This window comes from Suricata suricatta, chromosome 15, assembly GCF_006229205.1.
Source record: "Suricata suricatta isolate VVHF042 chromosome 15, meerkat_22Aug2017_6uvM2_HiC, whole genome shotgun sequence".
Classification (NCBI taxonomy): Eukaryota; Metazoa; Chordata; class Mammalia; order Carnivora; family Herpestidae; genus Suricata; species Suricata suricatta.
Window position 1 is genome coordinate 5,129,974 of NC_043714.1, and position 25,462 is coordinate 5,155,435.

Sequence of the window (25,462 nt, forward strand, 5' to 3'; positions counted from 1 at the left end):
CCCGGCGCGTCCTGCGCCCCGGTCCCGGCAGCGCCAGCCCCGGGCCGGTGCAGAGGGAGCGGGTGCCCGCGGCGCCCCGGCCTCCCCGAGCTGCAGTCTTCTGCCCTCCACTCGGAAACTTGCTGTAGACGCAGATTCTTGGGCTCTGGCGCAGACCTCGGGAATCCGACACGCTAGGGCTGCGCCCGAATTTGAATTTGCTAAGCCCTCCAGCTGCTGCAGGAGCGCACTGACGACAAGGACTGTTGCGGCCGAGAACGCACACTCACTTCTCTCTAATTCCAAAGGACACCGGGTTGACCCCCCGAGTTTGACAGTGGAGAGGAGGAATGGAGAGAGGGAACCGGCGGAGGGTTCCCAGCACTACTGCCCCCTCCCTCTCTCTCCTGCAAGAGAAGGCGTCCGCAACCCAGGCTCTAGGTGGAGCCCTCGGCTTTATGCTGGAATTGAGGGGTGGGGGGCGACGGGGGCAGGGGCTAGAAGAGGCTGGAGGAGGCAGCTGGTGCCCCCAAGGCGTCCTCCTGGCGCTCGCCCTGCACTTTGCTTCTTCGATTTCCGGCAGCGACTGTGCTTTTGCACAAGCAGGCCACCAACTTGTGCACAAGCAAAAGCAGAGCTTCTGCACAAGCAGGTCCCTATGACTTCTAGCTAATCCTTCTTCCCTCACCCTCATCGCTGGGGAAGTGGGTCAAGTCTCACGCGTCCCGCGCCCACGCCTCCGAGGTGCTGGGGGTCCCGTGGAGAGCGCACGCACGCGTGTGTCTCTAGGCGTGAAATTGTAGTGGAGGACGCCGGAGCTTGGCCGGGACTACCAACAATAGTGATAAGAACAGTGATGATCCTTTCTTTCCTGTCTGTGTTCCTTTCCTCTGCTTTTCTGTTTTCCTGCCTCTGCTCTCACTTGAAAATGCTCCACGACTCTCAGACTTTTGGGGAACCGGGCTCGCCCGGCTCGCCCGGCTCGCCGCGTCCTGGAGCCGCCGGTTTCCCAGGCGCGCGGTTGTGGCGCCCTCTTGCGGAGCGAGCTGCTCAGCGCAAAGCGTCCTAAAATCCAGCTGCGCGGAGCCCACCTGCTAAGCTTCACCTTAACCTTCTGCGTTACCATCCCCGCCGCTTTCCACAAGTTCTTCAGTGCTCCCACTCCCCTTTGCCCCAGGTGACCTCTCATACAGCTTGGGCCGGGTCGTCGCAATTCTTTGTCAGAGTATTGTGTTTCAGGACTGAGAACTTTATAAATATATATGTCCTAATGTCACAAATTTCTGTGAGGATCTAATGGGATTAAAAAGAAGTGTGTATCTGTTCCTTCGATCCCCTTCTCATATTCTTTAACCCTTTCCCCCGAGGGAGAGCCGGGAAGCTGAACTGACTCACACTCTCATCTTTGCCTCTATTGGATTCCTTTCCACAGGGAGCTACTGATTACCTACAGTTTATTCCTTAGTGCTAGTCAGGTGAACCAGGTAAATAATCTGGCTCTGGAATCACATGGGAGTCTGGCCAGTACTCTATTTTTATCTTTACTAATTATTTAAAATTTTTTGTTTACCTTTATTTATTTTTGAGAGACAGAGACTGAGCGTGAACAGAGGAGGGACAAAGAGAGAGAAGGAGACACAGAGTCCGAAGCAGGCTCCAGGCTCTGAGCTGTCAGCACGGAGCCCAACATGGGCTCGAACCCACGAACTGTGAGATCATGACCTGAACCGAAGCCGGACGCTCAGCCAACTGAGCCTCCCAGCCATCCCATTATCTTTACTAATTAATGGGAGACAAGTAGATTAAGAGAGGGAACCGAGGCCTTGCTTTGCCCAGCCATCTGCACTTATGCCTCTGACATGAGGGCAGAGACTTACTGGCCCACAGTCACTGATTGCAGTGTTTCAAAGGGCAAGTTTTCCTTTGAGATGGATTCCAAACAGGAATGGAACTTTCTAGAAATGTGTTTCCGATAGTGCAGTGTTAGGTGTGAAAGAGACTGTGAATATTCCTGGCAGGTTTTGCTTGCATCGTTTGGTGGGCATGAATCAGTTTCTCAATTTCTTAGGTACAAAATACCTTTCAAAAAATATATAGAAGGGGAAAATCTCCTTTGGATGGGAGGAAGCAAGCTCCGTTTCTGATTTTGGTGAATGAGAATTGCTTCCTTTGCCCTCAGAGTTATTCGGAACAGTAATTCATAGCGATCAGTTTTTTTAAAAATGTAAATTTAGAAACCTTCTACCTTGGGTAACCAATAATAGTAAATTGTCCAAAATACAGGTTTTTACCCCCTAAATGTCTCCATTGCATTTGAGCAGTCCTCTGCTAGCAGCCTTCAGAGACCCTTTGAAATTCATTGCAGTATCTTTCAAATTTCTTGGTAACATTTTATTGATTTTCTTTATGACTCATAAAATTCTTTTATGAATTTTCAGTAACTTTTGAAAATTAAAGTTTTAAGCTTAGAGTTGCTGCCACAGTCTAACCATGGTGATGGACAGAGAATCAGGTGGATATCTGGCCACAAACCCAGCCAGTTGAATCCTGAGGATTTGAAACGTCTTCTGTTTTTGTAAACTGCCTCGCTGTATTTTGACATTCTCTGGACACAGAGTGGGGGAGAGCTGCGTGACCCATCTGTCCACTGTATCATCCTTACCGTAGATTCCCCAGGGCTGTCTTGGAATCTTGGAGAGGCCTGCTGGAAAAGGTGGACCGAGGTCTCTGTGTTGGCCACAGCCAGGCCTGGACTGCGGTCCGTACCTACCACGGTGTGTGTGGGATTACACAGGTCTCCGAGGTTCACTTCCACCCTGGCTTTCTAAATCATTGGATAAACTCTGTGTCATGATTTCTAGGTTGTTACCTTCCTGCTGGCATGGAGGAATCCAAATCGTAGTCCCAGATTTCCTTTTCATGGCTTAGGTTTGCAAACAGCCACGTAAACATAGAATTTATTACATTATTGTCTTGCAAAGGTCTTAACGCCGTGTCGAATTCTTGCAGTGTCCGTGTAAAGGGTGTTGTTTGGTTACACCACCTCCATGGTTAAAAATGTCTCTTTGGTTTTAGTTGCCTCAGTAAAGTTATGTAATGTGTGTGCTTAAGCTTTCTCTGGAGAGATGCAAAAATGCTGCTAGTTCACATTGTGAGAAGGTCAATTTAAAATAAAAGCTGAAATGTTTTCTGTGTGATAAGTGGATATTCCATTGTCTGAGAACATGGGGACCATCATTCAGTCACCTTAGTGCCTCCACGGAAAAGACACCTAATGGGTAAACAGCGAATAAATACAAGTATTTGATGACAGGGCAAGATGAAGAATGAAATCTTCTTCCCCTTTATTTCGGCTGATTGTGAAAATGATGAGTAACTGCTAATTAGTGCAAAAACTCTAGGTCATATGCTGGGCAGAAAAAGCATGATAAGCTTCTATCTTGTAATCACAACCCTCATTTCCTTTCATATTTGAGCAGCCTGTGTGGAGAGTGAGCTGGGAGGGAAACTAATTACGTCACGGAGCACGCACGTTACTGTCTGAGTTAACGGTAAGTCCAGATGTGTGAGGTGGAGGGCTTGACCAGTCAGAACCCACTCGCACTGAGAGAGAGCTTTCTGGGGCTCAGCCCCCTGCGGGGCACGCAGCAAACAGGCTCCCACCACGATGGCACTCCTCTGTACTTACCCATATTAAGGGAAGGATCAGAGAATGCTTCACATAAGGGTCTTTTACTCGGGTGGCCTTGGGTCTGGCATATTGTGCCCATGTCATGTACGGAAGAAGGAAGACACAAAGAACTGGCCCCATTCGGCCAGACACACAAGGACTAATTAAGACCAATCAGAGCCGACTGGTTTCTCTTCTAGGAACCGTCATATCCTGCTCCAGCAGAGAGGGCGCGTACTACGGTGTGTAAATTGGAATTATTAGACCGTATAAATCATGGATGTCTTTTATATATTTAATCAATTAAGCACGATATGCATCCTGTTTCATCATGTGATACAAAGGGAGGATGAGAGATAAGGTTCTCTAATAGAACTTAATCCTAATTCAGAGTCGTGGAGGCGTGTGGTGTTGTGAAAGGTTATGTATGAATAACAGTTCTTGGGCGAGGGCTGGCTGCATTGCCCCTCAACTGCGAGAGCACCATATGCATTGTAATCTGCATGCTTTGTGCACGGGAGCTGTGCTCTATGATGCACCATTCTTGAAAAACAGAATGTTAATGGCACCTGTTTCTACGGAATGGAGGGTGACGGTACATGACGCCGTCCTTCGGTTTAAGGCAAGGTGCGTTTCTTTATACCATATCTTTGGGTTACATGAAGACAGATCCCATCAATTTAAAAAATGGGGAGAGGGAAGAAAAGTGAAAACGACATCTCGGAGGATCTATTAAAATGGATGAACGCTTGCTTCCCACAATCCAGAACAGGATTTCTCTTTTGACATGTACCTTCCGCAGCAAGCGTAGTTTGCATTGACAGCAAATGCCTCAAGTGCCATCCTTGACCAAATGTCTCACTGCCCCATAGCCTGGGGAGTCCGCTCAGCAATTTTTCATGAAGAAAGGCATCTTTTTTTCTCTAACAAAGACTAGGGGATCAGCAGAGGTGTCCTGGGTGGTTTTTGTAATTCCAGTGGAATTATCATACAGTGTTATGTTAGTTTCAGGTGTGCACTATAATGATTCAATTCTATACATGACTCAGTGCTCATCATGCTAAGTGTACTTTAACCCCCTTCATCTATTTCCCCACCCCCCACCTCCCCTCTGGCAACCACCAGTGTGTTCTCTCTAGTTAAGAGTCTGTTTTTTTGTTCACCTCCTTTCTCTGTTTTGTTTCTTAAATTCAACCTATGAGTGAAATGATAACCTTTTTTTCTTCCTCTGACTTATTTCACGTAGCATTATACGTTCTAAATCCATCCTGTGTGTACACACACACACACACACACACACACACACACACACTTTTTCTTTACCCATTCATCTATGGATGGGCACTTGGGTTTGTTTCATATCCTGGCTATTGTAAATAATGCTGCAGTAAATGTAGTAAAGCTTGAAATCAGGAAGTGTGATGCCTCCCATTTTTTTCCCCTTCGGGATTGCTTTGGCTATTTGGGGTCTTTTATGGTTCCATTTAAATCATAGGATTGCTTTTCCTACTATAAAAAATGGCATTGAATCCTGATAGGGATTGAATCTATGGATGGCCTTGGGTACTATTGACATTTTAACTATATTAATTCTTCCAATCCATGAATATGGAATACCTTTCCATTTTTTGTACCTTCTTTGATTTCTTTCATCGTTGTCTTGGAGTTTTCAGAGTATAGCTCTTTCACGGGCTTGGCTAAGTTTATTCCTAAATATTATATTGTTTTTGATGCTTTGGTAATGGGATCATTTTCCTTATTTCTTTTCCAGATAATTTAGTGTTAGTATATAGAAATGTTACTGGATTTAATTTGTTACCTTTATATCCTGTCACTTTGTTGTGTTTGTTGGTTAGACCTAACAGCTTTTGTGAAATCCTTAGGATTTTCTGCATATAAAATCATGCATGTACAAGTAGGACAACTTGACTTCTTCCTTTCAAATTCGGATTCCTCTTATTTCTTTTTCTTGCCTGATTTCTCTGGCAAGGACTTCCGGCACTTTGTTGAAGAGTAGCGCTGAGTGTGGGCGTCCTTGTCTTGTTTCTAACCTTACAGGAAAACTTTCAGCCTTCCGCCCCTGAGAATGATGTTAGCTGTGGGCTTATCATATATGGCCTTCGTTATTGGTAGGTACATTTTTTCTACACCTAAGTCATTAGGAGTTTTTATCATGAACAAATCTTGACTTTTGTCAGATACTTTTTTATGTGTCTGTTGAGACGATGATAAGATTTTTTCCTTAATTCTGTTAATACGATGTATCACGTTGATTGATCATGATATGATTTTTTCCTTAATTCTGTTAATACGATGTATCACGTTGATTGATCATGATATGATTTCTTCCTTAATTCTGTTAATACGATGTATCACGTTGATTGATCATGATATGATTTCTTCCTTAATTCTGTTAATACGATGTATCACGTTGATTGATCCGCATTTGTTGAGCCATCCTTGTGTCCCAGGTATCAGTATCACTTGATCATGGTAAAAATCCTTTTAATGTGCTGCTGAATTTGGTTCATTAGTATTTGTTGAGAATGTTTGCATCTATATTCACCAGGAATGTTGGTCTGTAGTGTCCTTTTCTGGCTTTGGTGTCATGGTAATGCTCATGGCATAAAAAGCATCTGGGAGTATCCCATACTCTTCAACTTTTTTTTTTTTTTTTTTGGAAGAGTTTGAGGAAAGTTGGTGTTAGTTATTTAAACATTTAGTAAAATTCACTAGTGAAGCAATTTGGTCCTGGGCTTTTCTTCATTGGGAGATTTTAAATTACTGATTGAATCTCCTTACCTACTCTATAACATGAATGAGTTGGGGACTGGGACAGAGGGAGGGAGGGGGGAGAGAGAGAGGGAGAGAGAGAGAATCACAAGCAGGCTCCATGCTCAGTGTAGAGCCCGGCTCAGGGTTTGATCCCACCACTCTAAGATCATGACCTGAGTCCAAATCAAGAGCCAGACATTCAACTAACTGAGCCACCCAGGCCACCCAGCCTATTCATACTTTCTATTTCCTCTGCATTCCTTTCTTCATAGTTTGCACGTTTCTAAGAATTTTCTCATTTCTTCTAGATTTTCCAGTTTGTTGCCAGTTGTTTATAGTAGCCGCTTATGATCCTTTCTTGCGTAATGTTCCCCTTTTCATTTATAATTTTGTTTATTTGGGTCCGGTCTCTTTTTCCTGGGCAAGTATAGCTAAAAGTTTGTCAATTCTGTTTATCTTTCAAAAATCCAGCTTTTAGTTTGGTTAACCTTTTCTATTATTTTCCTGTCTTCTATTTCTTTTATTCTCCCCTCATCTTTATTAGATTACTTTGCTAACTTTGGGCTTGGTATGTTCTTTTTGCATAGTTCCTTAAGGTGTAAGTTAGGTTGTTTATTTGGTATCTTTCTTGCTTCTTAATATACTCATTTATTGCCATGAACTTCCCTCCTAGAACTGCTTTTGCTGCATCTTATAAATTTTGGTGTGTTGCGTTTCCATTTCTGTTTGTCTGAAGATGCTTTTTTATTTTCTCTTTAATATCTTACTTAATCAATAGGTTGTTTGGAGGAGTGTTGTTTAATTTTAATGTAATTGTAATTTTTCTACTTTCCCTTTGGTTATTGATTTCTCATTTCATGCCATGGTGATTACAGAGGATACTTGGTATGAATTCAATATTCTTGAATTTGCTAAGACTTGTCTTTTGGCCTGACATATGGTCTATCATAGAAAATGAATTTGAAAAGAATGTATATTCTTGAAAAGTGTACTTGAAAAGAATGTATATTCTCTTTTTGATGGATAGAATGTTCTGTATGTCTGGTCAGGTCCATTTGGTCTATATTGTTCAAATGTACTGTTTCCTCATTGATTCTCTTTATGGAAGATCTATCTATTGTTGAGAGTGGGGTATTAAAATCCCTATCATAGAATTGCTGTTTATTTCTCCTTTTATCTCTATTAGTTTTTGCTTAAATGTTTAAGTGCTCTCCTATTGGGCCCATGCATATTTACAATTGATACCTTCTTGATAGATTAACAACTTTATCATTAAATAATTATCTTCTTTGTCTCCCTTTGCTACTTTTAATGAATTTATTTTTTAAAGTTATTTACTTAATTATAGAGAGAGAGAGAGCATGTGCATGTGCATGAGCAGGAAAGGGGCAGAGAGAGAGAGGTAGAGAGAGAATCTCAAGCAGGTTCTGCACTGGCAGCATGTAAGCATAACCATGAGATCATGACCTAAGCCAAAACCAAGAGTCATGCACTTAAATAATGAAGCCACCCAGACGCCCCTTGCTACTTTTAATTTAAAGTCTAATTTGTCTGATGTAAGTATAGCTACCCTTTGCCTATTGTTTTTTGTTACCATTTTCTTGAAATATTTTTTTCCATCTTTTCACTCTCAGTCTCCATGTGTCTTTAAGGCTAAGTGAATCTCTTGTACACAGCAATATCATTGGATCTTGACTTTTTATTCACTCAGCCATTGCTATGTGTTTTGATTGATAAACTGTTTACATTTGAAGTAATTATTGCTAAGTAAAGACCATTGCCATTTTGTTCATTGCTTCCCCATTGTTTTATAGATCCGGTATATCTTGTTTCTTATCCTGCTGTCTTTATTTTTGTGTATTGATGTCTTTTGGAATTAGTGTGGTTTGACTTCTTCATCGTGTTATTTTTGCAGTTCCTGCAGATTTTCCCCTTGTGGTTACCATGAGACTTCTACAAATATTTTCACATTATAACACCCTGGTTTAACTTAATAACGTCAGTGGCATTCCAATGCTTTTCATGTCTCCTCCTCCTCTTCACCTTTCAGGTTATTGATGTTTCAATTTACTTATATTTTATATAAGTAACTTTTAAACTAGAGTTGTAAGTGAATTATGTGCCATCACCACCATATTATAGAACCTAACGTTGACTGTATATTTGCCATTACCGGTGAGTTTTACCCTGCCTTCTTATGTTCTCATGATGTCCATTAGCATCCCTCTATTTCCACTCAAAGGACTCTTTAGAATTTCTTGTAAGGCACATCTAGTGGCAATAAGTTCCCTCAGCTTTTGTGGTTGTTGTTGTTCAGGAAGAGGTATCCCTCTTTCATTTCTGAAGGATGGCTTTGCTGAGTATAGAGTTCTTGGTTGACAGTTTTTTCTTTCAATATTTTATAGATCTCATCCCAAGCCATTCTGAAATCTTTCTGTTGCAAAATTCACTGATAGTCTCATGTGAGTTCCCTTGCCTGTCACTTTCCTCTTTTGTTGCTTTCAAGTTCTTTGTTTTTTGAAAATTTAGTTATAACATACCTTGGTGTAGCTCAATTCAGAGTTAGCCCATTTGGGATCCTTGGGGCCTCTTGTATCTGATTACCTATTTCTCTCCTCAGGTTTGAGAAGCCTTCAGCCATAATTGCTTTTTTTAAGTTTATTTACTTTGGGAGAGAGAGAGAGAGAGGCAGAGAGAATCCCAAGTGGGCTCTGCACCATCAGCACGGAGCCCCATGTGGGGCTCAAACACCCAAACCATGAGATCATGACCCGAGTCGAAGTCAAATGCTTAACTGAAGGAGCCACCCAGGCACCCCAGCCATTATTGCTTTAAATATACTTTCTGTCCCTTTTTCTTTCTCTTCTCCTTTTGGAATTTCCATAATATGAATATTGTTTCTTTTTGTTGTGTCCCATAAGTCCAGTGGGCTTTCTTCACTCTTTTTCATTCCATTTTTGCTCCTCTGCCTGGCTAATTTCCAGTGTCCTATCTTCCAGGTCACGAATTCTTTCTTCTGCATAGCAGAGTCTGCTTTGAAGCTGTCTACTGAGTTCTTCAGTTCAGGTATTGTATTTTTTAGCTCTAGGGTTTTTGTTTGTATTTTTTTTTTTTTGTGGTTTCTGCTTCCTGGTTGAAATTCTTTATTTTTTTTCATGCATTTGTTCCTAATTTCATTTAATTGTCCTTCTGTGTGTTCTTGTAGTTCACCAAATCTTTTTAACAACATTATTCTGAGTTCTTTGACAGTACATAAATCTCTATTTCTTTAGGGTTATTAGGACTTTATTAGTGTGTGTTTGTGTGTGTGTGGTGTGATATTTACCTAATTTTTTGTTATCCTTGATTTCTTACATTGGTATCTTTGTATTAGAGTAAGTGGTCTCCTCTTCTAGGCTTTTCAGTTTTGTTCTGGTAAAGGTGTTTGTTTGTTTTCTTTTTTTAAATTTATTTATTTGTTTTGAAAGAGGGAGAAAGAGAATGAGTGGAGGAGGGGCAGAGAGAGAGCAGGACAGAGGATCCAAAGCTGGCTCCATGCCAACAGAAGCGAGCCCAATGTGGGGCTTGGCCTCATGAACCATGAGATCCTGACCTGAGCTAAAGTTGGATACTGAATCGATTGAACCACCCAGGGACCCCTGGCAGAGGCAGTTTTTCACCAGGCAGCTCAGTTTGGGTTTCTGGATACATCTGCTGGCACCATCTTTGGGCCAGAGGGCCTGCTAGTGAGGGCTACTTTGGGGCAAGGCAACTGTTCAATCTCTAGAAGTTGGAGGTGGGGGATGGACCACTAGCGGAGAAGGGCAGGTTCTACCCATCCGGGCCCACGTCCTACACCCAGCAGTAGGGGGCGGCAGGGCTGCGAATTCACTTCCCTTACCTGGCAGGGCAGCGTGAGGGGACCCAGGGCCTGCTCAGCTTGGTGTCTGGGGACCCACGTTACAAGCAAGACCATGCACGGAGTGTCCGACGGTCAGGTCAGCCTCCAGGCTCAGCCCTAGTCAGCCCTGAGCTGCCCACCCTCAGAGCAAAGCCAGTGGCCCTGTTCGACCAGGGGGCCCATGACTTGGGTCAGCTTGACTAAAGACGCGAAGAGCCGGTATGGCTGTGCGGCTGCTTTTCTTGCTGCATTCAGACAGAGGACGAAATCGGGGCTCCACTGGTGGCGGAGAGCTGTGTCAGCCTGCCCGACAGGGAGCCTCACCAGGGCACACCCACAGAGCTGCTCACAGTGACACCAGTAGAGAGAGCACGGCCCACTGCGTGCCCTTCCTGCAGGGCGGGCCGGAGGCTGACCTGACCCGACACTTCGACACTCCGACACTCCGTGCACGCTCTCGCTTGTGACGTGGGGCCCCAGGCAGCAAGCTGATTGGGCCCTGGGTCCCCTCCTGCAGCCCTGCCAGGGAAGGGAAGCGAATTCCCAGCCTCCCCGGCCCCCTGCTGAGTGGAGGCCCCTGGCCCAGCTGGGTAGAGCCTGACCAGAGAATGCAGGCCCCCGAGCCCACCCCACAGCCTTATTTGGGCAGGAAACCACATCTCAGCGGCTGACCGGCAGATGGAATGTTGCTGGGCTACACAGAAGCTTCCAGGTGTTCTCGCCAGCCCTTCCTGTTGGATGGGGCGGGGCCACACCCCACAGCAGGTGGGGCCTGGGCAGAGCAAAGCCGGGCCCAGCACACCTCCTCCTCCAAGACCCAGATGAGGCAGAGCTGCCTCCCACCGAGCCCCCCCCCCCCCGTCACACCGCACCACCGACTCGCTTCCGTGGGTGGCCAAGCCGCCGGCTGGGGCCCCCACTCGGGCTCCGCAAGCCTGGACTTGTCCACCCAGGTCTGCGCGCTGGTTGTCGTGAGCCCCTTCCCCTTCTCAGACACAGCCGGCCTCTTAACTGTGGACCCTGCAGACCCCCTTGAGGTCCTGGTGCTGCACGACCAGAGTAGAGGGAGGGGGCACGGGCTGGGGGGGAGGGGGACACAGATTCCTACAGCCCTGGCTGGGGGAGGGGCAGTGCAGTGGGTGTGTAGACACCTCCCTACCTTCCAGGGTGGTCTGTCTTCCTCTCCTTGGCACAGGGGTGTCTCCGCCTCCCCTACCCCCCACCACGTGCTAGGACTCTCTCAGTGCCGTCTTATCCATGAATAGTGACTAGTTCTTCTCATGAGGAGGTGCAATGTCACAAATGGTCTATGGTGATGTCATTCCCCCAAGTAACAGATTTGATGAAATTGTAGTGAATCTTCTTAATGGCCTAGGAGAACCCGGTAAGAAATTAGTCACTTGGGGAAAGTGTATACAACTAGGTATTGGTCTAAAATGCCATTAAATGGCTGGCAAGAACTAAAATATTAGGTATCTCTGATAACAAACGGCCTGCTCTTTGGAGGTACCTACGTGCAGTCTGGTCAAAAACAAACAAACAAACAACAACAACAGAAACCCCACCACCGCAGCCCCCTTGAAGCAGAAGTGCGCCTCTACAATCATGGTGCCCCCCGCACGCCCTGCGCGGGGACACAGGCAGCTTTATTCAGATACTCCCAGGCTGCCTTCCAGACCTTTTGTACCAGCTTCTGTGAGTGCTGCAGGTGGCAGGGTCTCTAAGGCCCCCGGTGGGACGCCACAACGAGACATGTGGATTCTACAGTGGGGCATGTGAACAGGTCTACTGGGCCGGCGTCTCCGTGGACAAGGACACCTTGTAATCATATGCCACTGAGCGGTGTGGCATTGTAGTGGTAAAACTAAGATGCTGGACAAGATTTTCTTTTTTTTAAATTTTTATTATTTATTTTTGAGAAAGAGTGTGAGCAGAGGAGGGACAGAGAGAGAGAGTTGGCAGTGCAGAGCCCAATGTGGGGCTCGAACTCATGAAGTTATGACATCACGACCTGAGCCGAAATCAAGAGTTAGATGCTAAACTCACTGAGCTACCCAGGTACACGTTACATAATATTGCATAAATGATTTGGGACCTGTCTTTAATTGATCTTTTTCAGAAGTTTTTACTTTTTCTCACTGGATCACTAAGTTCTATTTTATGACACCACAGGAGAGAATCATTTGAATGACTAATAATAGTGCCTAAAATATCAAAACATTGATCGTTTGGGCTTCCCAAAGCAGAGGCGTCTCTTGATGGTGGAGGTTTAAAAAACTCATGTGAGATTTATTCCTTTGGGCCACTGGCATGCTTCAAAGGTCTATTTTCCTCTGCTATTAATATATTGAAATAGGGAAAAAAAGCACCTCAAAATAACATTCTCTTTGTGAATAATAGTTTATGCTCAGTGAGTGGAAAAGAAAACTGGCTTGATTACTTTTATTTGTAGACTCTTAGGAGGAGAGGCACCCTGATAAACTAAACCTTCAGGAGCTTAGGCTTTCCTCTCCACTTGTTTAAGGTATTTGTGAAAAGTGGGCTTGCCTGCACCTTAAGGGTGACTCATGCAGAAAAAAATCACAATATTAAGAAAAGTTGCAGCTTATTTTTTAAAATGAGAGTGTTGTCATCAGAAAGCTTCAGAAAAAAATACTGAGTTTTTTCACTTGTTGGGTGCCTATCTTTCTAACAGATTTCTTAATTATTTTTAGTGGCATAATACTCTATACAGACAGTGAAAATGTAATCATTTCTACCATTTCTCTATTGTTTCTTTACCATTCTTATTTTGAAAAATTTTAACACTTTTATTTATTTTTGAGAGACAGAGAGAGCATGAGCAGGGGAGGGGCAGAGAGAAAGAGAAGGAGACACAGAGCACAGCGCCTGACATGGGGCTCGAACTCACAAACCATGAAATCATGACCTGAGCTGAAGTCGGAAGCTTAACTGACTGAGCCACCCAGGTGCCTTTACTATTCTTATTTTAAATATTTTTTTCTTATTATTACCGCAGGCATCATTTCATGCATATGTCTTATATTTAAAAAAATCATTTCCTTACAGTATGGCCAGAAGTAGAATTACTCCCTTACTTTCTCCACATCTAAGCCTTACAGCCCTCTCCCCTCCCTTCTCCCTCCTGCCACACGAAGGGGTGTCTCCCCCATCAAACCCCACCCGCATCCTCCGTACTCCTGAGTCTTTTCTTTCTCACCTCAGCTTGCTCCTTCCAGCTCTCTCCAGTCTCTTCTAAATTACCTACATCCACCTTCAACTACGTAATGCTTATTGGCATTCAAAGGTTCTAGTGTCTCCAACATCTTAAAACATTTTTTCCTTTAATTTTTTCTTTGCAGATGAATGCCAGCTAATAGATGTAGAAGGAACGACAGAATTAGAAACATTGCCATTTTGCAGTTAGCCTGTCAACCACTCTGTAATTATTGATTCGGGCAAGGCTTATCAATGAGTGCCAGAACCATTGGGTGAAAGATTTACTGAGAACAAAAGTATTTGCATAGTGCCAAATTAGCACTCCTGAGAGTACGTGCTAACTGTCAGGGTAAAAAGTACTTGCCTTTCTAAAGGAGAAATCGCATTGGATATTCAAGTAGCCACTTTAGCACAACCAATTACCTGACAGCCTGACGTTAAGTGCTGTCCAACACCACGCGCTGGAATGTATGTCTTCATAGACATATTCCAGGCACTGTGATGTATACAGAGTAATGAATGCATTTGACTAACTCCTGGTTAACAGAGAAAAACTAGGGATAGGGAATAGGAAAAAGAGTGCCGTGAGGAAAGAATCACACAAATCTAGAATGCAGGACAATTCCGTAAGTCTTGCTGAATTCTCTAAATGTCAACGTGGCACACACCCAAAAGAGATGGGGGGATGGCTGTTCTACATTAAAAGAGACTGATGGGTGCCTGGGGGGCTTAGTCAGTGAAGGGTCTGACTTCGGCTCAAGTCATGACCTCAGGGTTCATGGGTTCGCGCCCCATGTTGGGCTCTGTGCTTAACGCTTGCTCAGAGCCTGGAACCTGCTTCGGATTCTGTCTTCTTCTCTCTTGGTCCCTCCCCTGATCACACTCTGTCTCTCTCTGTCTCTCAAAAGTAAATAAATGTAAAATAAATAAATAAATAAAACAAAAGAGACTGAAGAAAAATGATAATCAAAAGCAATGCATGTACCCTGACCAGATCCTGGTTTGGAATACCCGCTCTAAAAGAGCATCAGAGACAGAGAAATGTGATTATGGATTAAATTTTAGAATTTATCAGGTTTTACTTTTTTTGGAATTTCATTGTTTTGGTTATATTGTGGTTGTAGAGGAGAATTTGTCTATTCTTAGCCTATGAAGATGTTAACATTTCAGGGTGAAGTGTCGTGATACCTCTCACTTGCTTTCACGTGATCTGTCATAATGTCTATGTATATTGCCTGTATCTGTAAAAACAAAGCAAACACATCAAATTATTTATCGTGAGAGGGAAAGCAGGTTCAGTAAAACCTTGGATTGTGAGTAACTTGCTCTGCGAGTGGTCTGCAAGAGGAGCAAACATTTCTAATAAGTTTTAACTTGATAAAGGAGCGATGCCTTGCAATGTGAGTAGTTCGTGACCCCGAATATCACAGGATCCCACCCGAGCCAACGGCTCTTGAAACTCTCGCTGGGATTGCAAGCATGTTTCCGGAATGAATTCTGCTCGCCAATCAAGGTTCTACTCATATTTTTCTTTCAGGTTTTCTGTAAATTTAAACACTTTCATAAACCTTTGTGTATGTTCACTTTTCATACTTTTCATGTTTAAACACTTTTTTGGGGGGAAGGAGAGTACAGTCTTTCCAAGAAGAAATAGTCTCTGACCCTGTTTCTTCTACATCTGCTCATCCCTTCTGTGCTTCCCTCTACGTCCAGTCTGGAAAGAGTTGCATCTGATTTTGTCTGTGCTCCCTCCCCTCGCCTGCTCTGCACACCCCCTAAGATTCTCTCCCTGTCCTGCCAGGCCACTCACAGGACTCCATGTGTCCTCCTGGGGGAAACTGTCCCTTTCAAGGCTCGAGACCGTATCTTTGAGGGTAACAGCTTCCTCCTAGCTTACTCACTCATCCTTCCAGTGTGGATTACTGGGTCCTTCTATGTTTTTTTGACATCAGAGCATTGGCCTCCTTCGGTTCCAGCTTCTGCCTCTTTCCACACCCTCCATCACTGATCTGAACAAACCTGTCAAATACCTTCGAGCCACTGATGGTGTTCAGGTTTCCTGCCTGTGACCACTTCCTCTGATCTCTAGATCAAAGCTGTATGTTTGACTTCCACCTAACATCTTACTCACATGTCTCAGAAACAATCTTCGGGGCAACAAGCCCCCTAAACAGAGCATTTGCTCCTCAATCCAACCCCACCCTAAGCCTGTGTGCTCCTGCTCTTCTGCTCCGTCTGGAGATTTGTTCTCAGTTTCTTGCCCTTTTTCTGCTCCTCTAATCAGTTTATCAGCAGGGGCTTTTGACTCTAGCATTACACTAGATCTTGCATGAGCGCACAGTGCTCTTTTCTCTGTCCTGCCTACTGTCCCCCTCTCTCCCCCCCCAGTGAAGTGCCCCTAGCACAACCTACAACTATTTCTTGCCACACAATTGGGACAATCTTGTAACTGATACCCAGATTTCCATTCCTGCCTCTCTCCATCCCCTTGCCAGATAGCAGCCAAAGGGATCCTGTTCCAATATAAATTGTTTCATTCACAGCCCTGGATATGTCTCTCAAATCACAGTCTGAGCGAAATCCAAATTCCACAGTGTGTTCTAGAAGGAACTGCATGATTCCATGATGTGGCCTTTTTTTTTTTTTTTTTTTTTTACACCTCAGTCACCACACTGCCTGCCCCGTGACAGTGCCCAGCCCCACCCCTGCACCTGCTCTCTGCTTTGCCCGGGATGCTTCTTCAGCTCTTTCTGGGAGGGCAGAAACCTTCTGGAGAGCAGAAGGGCAAAGCTTGCTGGAGTTTGATGTTCGGTACAATCACAGACCATAAAATCGGGGCCTCGGGACCCTTTGGACTTTTTGAGTTTGCCCAGTTTTCTTCTCATCCTTGAAGTCAAGTTACATTTTATCTCCTTAGAGAGAAGGTCCTGCCACACTACTTGCCTCTTTTCTCTATTTTGACTACTTGTTTCTTTCCATTACAATTTTTAGGGGTTTTGTTTCTTCATTTGCTCAACCTTTGTCTGTCGTTCCCACTGGAACGTGACTCCTCTGAGCACTGGAGCAGGCTTCCAGGATCCCTGCGTCCTGACATCTAAGACAGGCTGATGCGTAGTGCTGTTAAATTAACTACACAGAGAGGCCATTCGAGTGTGGTTCTAACGCCTTACCAGCCCGTGTGAGCAAACAAAAATTAAGCCTGTGAAAGCCTCATGGTTGAGAAGTCAAAACAATCACCAACAGCCAAACGGTCTTTCCCAAATACAGTAACTGCTTACATTGTACCCAAATGATACCCTTTCTTTCCTTTACCTCTTGGGGCGTGACAGTGACAGTTTTTCCTGCCGGTTTATGGTGGAATGTTTCTGACCACTTCCAGGGCGGTGCTGCCTGATTTAAGGAGATTTGTTTCTCAAATAAACCCTGAGACTTCTTAATATGCCCCCGTTTACCGCCAACAATAGGTACTCAGGGAATGCCTTTGACTAGAAGGATGGATGATGGCCTCTCTTTAAGCCAGACACTGAGGTATGAGGCAGGTTAGCTGCCTGCCAAGAGTTTAAGGTTGAGGTAAATATTCTTTGAAATTAAAAAAAAATCCTGAAAATGATTTAAAATCCAGGCAGTTGATAAAAGTCTGTTTTTGACAGCAGCCACCAGATGGAGCACTGAGACAAGTTTTGTTAGAAAAGAAGTACTCAGAATTATTTGGTATTCAGGATCGCTGGATCTCTTCTGTAAACACGCCGAGTTTCCTTCAGAACAATTTTCTCCTGCTTATGCAACTATGTCTGGTTTATTAAAGCCAAAATCACAAAGTTAAATTAAACCCACCAAATTTAAAACATTGATATACTCCTAAAATAATTCTGACTGGGAACGATTCCAGCAATTATATTAATCTTCTGTATTCATTCAAATTTGATATATGTTTGGAAATATATTGAGAGAAAACTTAAATGTTAATTCTATACTTACATCTACATGATTAAAACATCAGGATTTTAGTTCATCAGTAACTTTACTTGGATGTTATTTTTTGTATAATCTCAAACATCTGGATTTCTCCAAATATAATAATTTTAAACACAACCTCCTTTTAATTCTGTTACGTGACTGTTGATAGACCTGGGCGATAAGATAAACCAGTCTTTTAGTAACTGATAGATGAAACCAAGTGAGTAACATTATTCTCCACGTTATTCTCTCCTTTTTTGGAGGAGAATTTTCCTTGTAGGTCTGGAGGCAGGCAGTTCAGAGTTGATGCAATGGCTGTGTGATGTCGTGAATGTTCCAGATCCCTTAAACTCTTTCTTCCACCATCCATATCACACAGTCTTACCACTTCCTCATCTCAACGTGGCTGCCCGAATCGTAGCCTCTTTTCTGCATTCCCTTCAGGGAGGAAGACAAGAAATAAAGAATGAGGCCATATTCATAGGAAAAGCCACAATTTTCCTGGAGATCTCCAATGGATTTGCACGTACATCCGGGGACCATTTCTCATGGTGCTCTTAGCCACAAGGGAGCCTGGCAGTGTGCATACTGCAGCTGTACACACTTTTGCCTGGAATACAATCAGTGCTGTGAGAAAGAAAGGGAATTGATATGTGGGGGCAGCTATAATCCTCTGCCTTGTTTTTATGTGACTGAGCTTCGTTCCAGACACTAGGGACAGAGAGATGGTGAAACCTGGTTCTTTACTTCTGGGGTGCTCTGGCGGAATACACGAAACAATCAAGACACAGGAAACTGCATCACGCAACCAGTAATTCGTGTATATATTGTCCCTGCCTAAGAGTTTTACAGGCATCCTTCTTTGTTTCCATATGACATCCCTATGCAGACAGTTTTAGAAAGCATAAAACTGAGGCTTAAGAAGTTAGAATACATTACCGAAGGATACATAGGTGGTTAGACCCTAGGACCATTTGCCTTTAGATCGGCACAACTGATATTCAGGGACGGTCCCAAGGGAGCCTTCAGCCCCACCTGGAAATCGTTCGTGTGATCACAGTCATCCTCTTCAGTTGGCCTCAGGGGATTTTCTACACCTTTCCTAAGCCCTCACTCTGTGCTGGCACTGCGTGATCAGATGCAACACCAGCGGACATCATTCCTGCTCTCTAGGGTCATGGCCAGAGTTCAGCAGATTCCTACATTTAAAAACTGATAATCACAATCACAAAAGGGCTACACGAAAGGAGGCTAGCTCTGTTCGCAGCAAACAAAGAGACCTAGGTCCATCCCCTCACCCCTTTCTACCTGCAACTGATGGTCTTTCCTCTAATTTTCATTAAATGATGGCAGTTAAGTAGAAATTCTTTCAATATCTTACTCTTCCACAGGGCCCTTGCCATCCAGCTTTGGTGCCATTGTGGACACAATTTCTTTTCCCTGAAGATGAAATTGGTGCCTGTCTCCATCATGAAACACTCTCATCCATTATTCTTGCTCCAGTCTCTTCCTTCTCCTTTGCTGGTTCTCTTCAGCAAAGTCGAGGCACACTCAAGTCTTCACTCATTTTGAGCTGGACCGTAAGGGGAGACAAATGTGGGTGAGGACTCAATGATTCAGTCACCCAATATTATGGATGGAGTATTTACTCTGTGTTGCAGGTTCTATTCCAGGTACTAGGAATACACTCATGGACCAGACAAATACAGACTTAATACACCTGGAACTTACATGCTAGATGAGAAAGATATACAGAAGACAAGCAAAGAAGAAATCAATAACAAGATAATTTTTGGTGAATATTACAAGGAAAGTATCACCAGATGATGTGATTTTTGTGCATATGTATGCCTACAGTATAGAGGTTGGTAGGTATGTGTCTGGGTATACAAGTATGCATGTGTATGAATCTTGTAATTTTACATTGGACCTGATAATGTATGAGTTTTTCATTTGTTTGATTTTTGCATCTGATTGGACATCCAACTACATTTTCCTCATAAGGACTGAGTGCCCCAGACACATTCTGCAGGGCAGAGAGAGAATCTGAAAGTCAGGCAGTGGGTTTCTCTGGCTGGGACAGAGAAGGACCTGGGTCTCTGGCAAGTGACAGAGGTACTCTGCTCCATCAGAAATGCCCCAACGAAAGGCAGGTTACCTTGCATGCTTCCTGGTAGATTCCTGGTTCATTTCCCTCTTCTGCCTCTCGATGCAGATGAAGCCATAGATTCTGTTTGGTCAAAAAGAGAGTCAATTTGTAGACGCCTGGGTAGCTCCGTTGGTTAGGTGTCTGACTCTTGCTTTTGGCTCAGGTCATGATCTCACGGTTTGTGGGTTCAAGCCCGATGTCAGTCTCTGCACTGACAGTGTGGAGCCTGCTTGGGATTCTCTCTCCTTTTCTTTCTGCCCCTCCCCCACTTGCACTTTCTCTAAAAATAGGTAGTTGATGGATAGACAGAGTCGATTGGACCCGGAGGTGGCCGGCAGCAGAAGAGAGGTGGCCACTGCACCCCACCCTGCGTTCCACCCTGGCAAATGCTGGGTGAGACTAATCCGCGGCTTCAGTGTTCACGCTGTCTGATTCTGAATCTATAAACTATCACTGCACCTCATCAGCTTGTCTCCATGTAGGTCCCTGTTGAGCTGTGTATCTTTGCCATTTGTCATCTCTCTTTATTAATCATGTCCTCCTTTTCCCTGTGAGTCATGGCTCCTGTTACCGTCCAAATACCTGCAGGTTCTTTTTATGGGGACTTTCAGTCTCTCTGGAGTTTTACTGAAGGTAAAAAGGAAACTTTTTATCCTCTTGGTGACCTCTGTGTAATTCCTGCACTGTCTGATTTTTTTCTTATTTTAGCCAATAAAGCAGCAGAATCGATATCCTGTCCAGTCCTGCTTTTATTCCTGGAGGCATTTTGAGGAGATAGCTTTCCCTGTTCTGCTGCATTTGCCATGAGCAAGCCAGGAAAAGACTGCTGGCCAGACCGCCGTGGGAAGTTGGGATGAAACCATAGATGGAGATCCTTCACCTGTTCCTGACAGATGTCATCTTCTGTCACGGTCAGGGATGTCTCTGCCAAGACTGTCCCTTCTGGCCAGAAGGCACCTAATTACCATATTTTCCTGAAATTCCCCACATCTTCATGCACATCTTCTATCTTCCTTCTAGGTCACTTAATTTATTAATAAGAACGATTTTATTTTATTTTTTTAATGCTTATTTATTATTGAGACAGAGAGAAACAGAGCATGAATGGGGGAGGGACAGTAAGAGGGAGTCATAGAATCCAAAGCAGGCTTCAGGCCCTGAGCTGTCAGCACAGAGCTCAACGCAGGACTCGGACCCATGAGATCATGACCCAAGCCAAAGTCAGTCACGTAACCATAAGAATGATTTTAAAGTTCCTATCTGACAGTTCCAACATGTGGGCTGATTTCTGTGGTTTCTGATCCATCTATTGCTTTTTCTCTTGTCAATGAGTCTTCTTTTTCTTCACCATTTTTTTTTTTTGGTTATGCATTGTAATTTGTAAAGGAATATCAGATATTGTGTTTTGTAAAAAAAAAAAAAAAAAAAAAAAAGAAGTACAATTTGCACCTGGAAATGGGCATGTCTCTTCTCTGTCAGTCATTAATATGAAGGTTGGAGTCAACATGGTCTGCAACTGGGCTGGGTTTGGGATTTGTAGGAGTTTGTCACCTTCAGTGTGCCACGGATTCCCAATTTCTCCAGAGGCAGACTGCTGCTCAGTCGGTGCTAAGCGTGGAGCCTGAGTGCCGGAGGCTTGTTCTCACCTGCAGAGTCTCAGCATTACCCAGGACAGGGTCCCTGAACCACACTCTTGTGTATCCCCAAAGGATAGACTACCGAGGCGGGTGATGGGCGCAGTGCGGAGACTAGCGATGGGGTTTTCCTGGGTCTCTTCTTCCACCTCGTTTAAGGCAGGCCTGTGCACCTGGGCCTCCCGGGTGGCTCTTTCTCAGCCTCTGGCTTTCCTCCTGCACTGGCCACCCTCTGCCTTGTACTGCAGGGGCATCTGGGGCTGGGGCCAGTCGTCTGCTCCTCCCCTCCCCAACAACACACCTCTGCTTTGCGGCAGTACGGAGTCTCTGGGCCCTCCCACAGCTACAGACAGGGATTTACTCCGCTGCTCCCAGGTGACGGGGCCTTCACTTGAGCACAGGTATTGGGAATGTGTCTCGCCCGTCAGCAGCAGTATCTGGCATTTCATTCCTCGCTTCTCTCAGAGGTCATGTTCCTAAACATGTGAGTTGGATGGGGGGTTTTCCTGGAAGACAGCTTTCTTTCCTTTACAGACTGGTCCAGGAAGGAGGAGAGGTCCCACGCCTATGCTCCAATGGGGTGGCTCTTTCAGGTCTGCCGGGCTCTCACATTCTCCTGTGGATCCTCCCCTCCATGCCGCCCCCATGGATGCTGGTCAAAAAGGGAACAAAGTGAGTAGGTAGTGTTGGCCTCAGCCTACTGAGAGTGATGCACCAGCTAGAAATGCGCCAGGCACTCTCCTGGGCCCACACTGCTCCTGGCAAGGCCCACAGGCATTTCCCTGAAATGCTGTGACTGGACTGGCCCTTGCTGTCTTACTCTGAAAGCAGGATGTGCCTCGCAACGACCATCAGGAGACTTTGAAAAAAAAAAAAAAGATCTATTACTTACAAGTCCTAAGGGTACATAACAAACCTTGGGGCCACGTGATGAGGTCACATGTAGACAGATGGAGGGACACAGCCCTGGGGCTCTGCCTCTATCGAGTCAAGGATGGGGTGCCAAGGACCTCACGGATTCACTCTTTGCCGGCAAACCTAAAGCATACGAATGGGAATTAGGGCACAGGAAGGGAAAAGCCAGATGGCATTCAGTTTTCTGGGTGACTTTCTAAGAGGAGAACTTCATGGATGGGACAGCCTGGTTTCCTACCTCGGTGTTTAGGGAGTAGCTGTCTCGTACAGCTGGGCGATGTTGATTCTAGATGGAGGTCTTTGAAATGGATGCCCCAGTGCCAGAGTCCAGCTCCAACAGGTCCAAGGGTCCCAGAAAGGATGGACGGTGTCAGCGTGAGAGAGTGATGAGAGAGCCACATGTTTCTTTCTTGGACACCAGGCAGGCATCTCTGGTCTGTCTGCTTTGGTGTCTCTTTTTATTGATTAGGCAATAACATGACATCAGAAAATAGGAATTGTTTACAGTGACTAATTCTTAGTGATAAAATGTTTTAATTATTGGAAGTGATGACATTAGAAAAATAGAAATTTTTTATAATGACTGATTTTTTATGATAAGATGCTTTAATCATTGAAAGGATACAGAGAACTATCTCATTCATTTTTGCATCAGTCCCCAAGATTAAGAAAGTGACAAACCTATCTCATTTTATACGGGTTGGTTTTTTGCCAATAATTATGACTTTGGTTTTGATTAACAAATTACAACCAAGTCATGTAATGCACTTACATTGAGGTTGAGCAAATCTCACAATCAAGAACATAATAGGATGTTGTCAGTAAAAAACAGGATGATATACATATCATTTAAGCCAGTGAAGCTAAGATTAAAACATAGGTCAAGCTGTACACAGATAGGCCAGGAGCGATTTTATTAGGCTCACAAACCACAAGAAGAATGCTTGCTAACAAGTTGTTTGAGGAAGCCCTTTCTTGATGCAAGCACAATGGGGGCGCTATGTGTGTTTGCCTTGGACCTGGGATTCTCACATCCTTATCCATCCTCATAACCGAAGTCAGCACAAGGTAGAATGTAGATCTTGGGAAGGCACTATGTTCTGTCCTTGCCTTCCACTTCTAATCACCAGTTTAGTCTCCAATTCTCTTCAGACCCGACTCAAATGAACTATGTTTTTGACCTTGTATTTATTTCTTATCTCCAAATTAGGCTCCTTTTCTCTGGGCCAGACTCAAATGCAATTTTTGTCTTTTTAACCCCTTTAAGTCTATGTTTTGGGTCTGCAAGTCTCATTAGAAGAGCCTTTTGTCAAACATCTATAGTGTTTTGATCTAAAATCTCTTATGCAGGGACAGAAAAATGTTTTTTTCTTATGGGGTAACTGTGTGGAGAATCTCGGTCTGATTTGGAATGCTCTAAGGCCTGAATATTGACAACAGGCTTATGTTCAACATGAGCAGCAGTAGTAGAAGGAGATGCCAGTTTTGCCTCTCATGGCAGGAGCTGTGCAAACGTCTGCCATTTCCTCACTGTGGCCGTGTCATCCAGCAAGGCTGATGTGGCTCCCAGCACCCCAACAATCGCAAGCATACTGTCAGGCACTTAGACTATAGTAAGAAAAAACCCTTGATATCAGGTACTTCCACTACACGGTGCACACTCCTTTGTGCCCCGGCTCTCAAGGACCTAAGACTATCAGATTACCCCATACTCAGCCATGAAGAGTTTGTAAACATTTCAGTTGTATTGTTCCGATGCATTTTTATGACTCGCTTATTTTCCTCTGTGTTCTCCCAACGATGAAGTAGACTGTTGTGTCCTAACCTCTCTGTTATGTACTAACATCTCTCTCTGATGGGCTCTAATAAATTAGGAGTTTGTAACTTATCTGGCCTTTTCTTAATGTTAGGTGGGGAGACATTCTCTTATGAGTTACTCCAACCTAAATAGATGTAAAGACATACATATGTTTGGTATTATGAGTGTGTGATATGCCACTTTGAGAGTTTTGATTCATGGCAAAATTGAATTGACAGTTCAGAGTTCCCATACATTCTCTGCCTCCTCTAAAGCGGCCATACCATTTTGTATTCTCAGCAGCAGTGGATGAGTTCTTGGTGCTTTACATGTTCTCCAGCATTTGGTGTTATCGGTGTTTTGGATTTTAGGCATTCTAATAGGTATGTAGAGGTATCTGATTTTTGTTTTAATTTGCAATTTCTTAAATGTTTATCATCCTTGGAAAGATGTCTTTTATTCAGTTTTTAAATTAAGTTGTTCATTTTTCTATTGATTAGAGTTATTTGTAAATAATCTCTGCACCCAATGTGGGTCTTGAACTCATGACCTGAGCTAAAGTCAAATACTTAACTGACTGAGCCTCCCAGGTGCCCCAATTATCATTTCTTTCTGTGAGAACAATTGAGTTGTAGATTCTTAGCAACTCTGAAGTTTATAAGATAGTATTGTTAATGATAATCACTATACTGTGCATTAGATCTTTAGGACGTGGTTATCTACAAGTAACAACTTTGTACCCTCAAACAGTATCTCTCCATTTCCCAGTCACTCCCCACCCCCAACCCCTGGTCTTTGGTAACCACGATTCGACTTCTATTTCTACATAAATAATCATGTCAGCTGTAAAGAAGAACTGTTTCCTTCCTTCCTTCTTCCTTCCTTCCTATGCCTTTTACTTCCTTTTCTTGTCTCATTGCATTAGCTAGGACTTCTCATAAGATGTTGAAAAGAAGTAGTGAGAGAGATGTCTTTCCTTTGTTCCTGATTTTAGTGGGAAGGTTTCTAGCTTCTCACCATTAAGTATAGTAGTACAGGTTTTCTGTAGATGTTCTTTATCAAGTTGAGGAAGTTCCCCTCTATTCCTTGTTTGCTGAGATGAATATTTTTTAAACAAGCATTCTCACCCCTGGTGTCATTAAAGCGATGATCTAGGCAGGTGTAAAGAAAATTGCAAATTAGAAGTTTGATTTTCTATTCGAAGTTATACTTTGTTGACTGTGTTATGCGATATCTTTTAGAAATCTCTTTCTTTGATAACATGGAGCTAAACTATGGTCAAGAGAAGCTTTTTCAAATCTGGGTTGTGGGGAGTAGCAGGGGTAGTGAAGAACGGAAACATGTAAAAAATGAGATTTTGTGTCTCATGTCATGCCACTAACATTTTCTACACAAGGAATCAAAACTCAATAATCTTTAGAAGAGGGTAGACAATTTTTTATATGCATGTCACTAGTAGAATAAATTCAGATGACTCAAGTAAGAA

General features: G+C 43.9%; 1 long non-coding RNA gene across 1 annotated transcript in view; it reads right to left on the bottom strand.

Annotated features, from left to right (window-relative positions):
* LOC115279476 overlaps positions 1–11,570 on the bottom strand; it is a 26,015-nt gene extending 14,445 nt beyond the window's left edge. Inside the window, exon 1 of the long non-coding RNA XR_003903459.1 lies at positions 11,464–11,570. This is a non-coding gene — a long non-coding RNA (uncharacterized LOC115279476). The remainder of the gene's footprint in view (positions 1–11,463) is intronic.
* Positions 11,571–25,462: the final 13,892 nt, after the last annotated feature.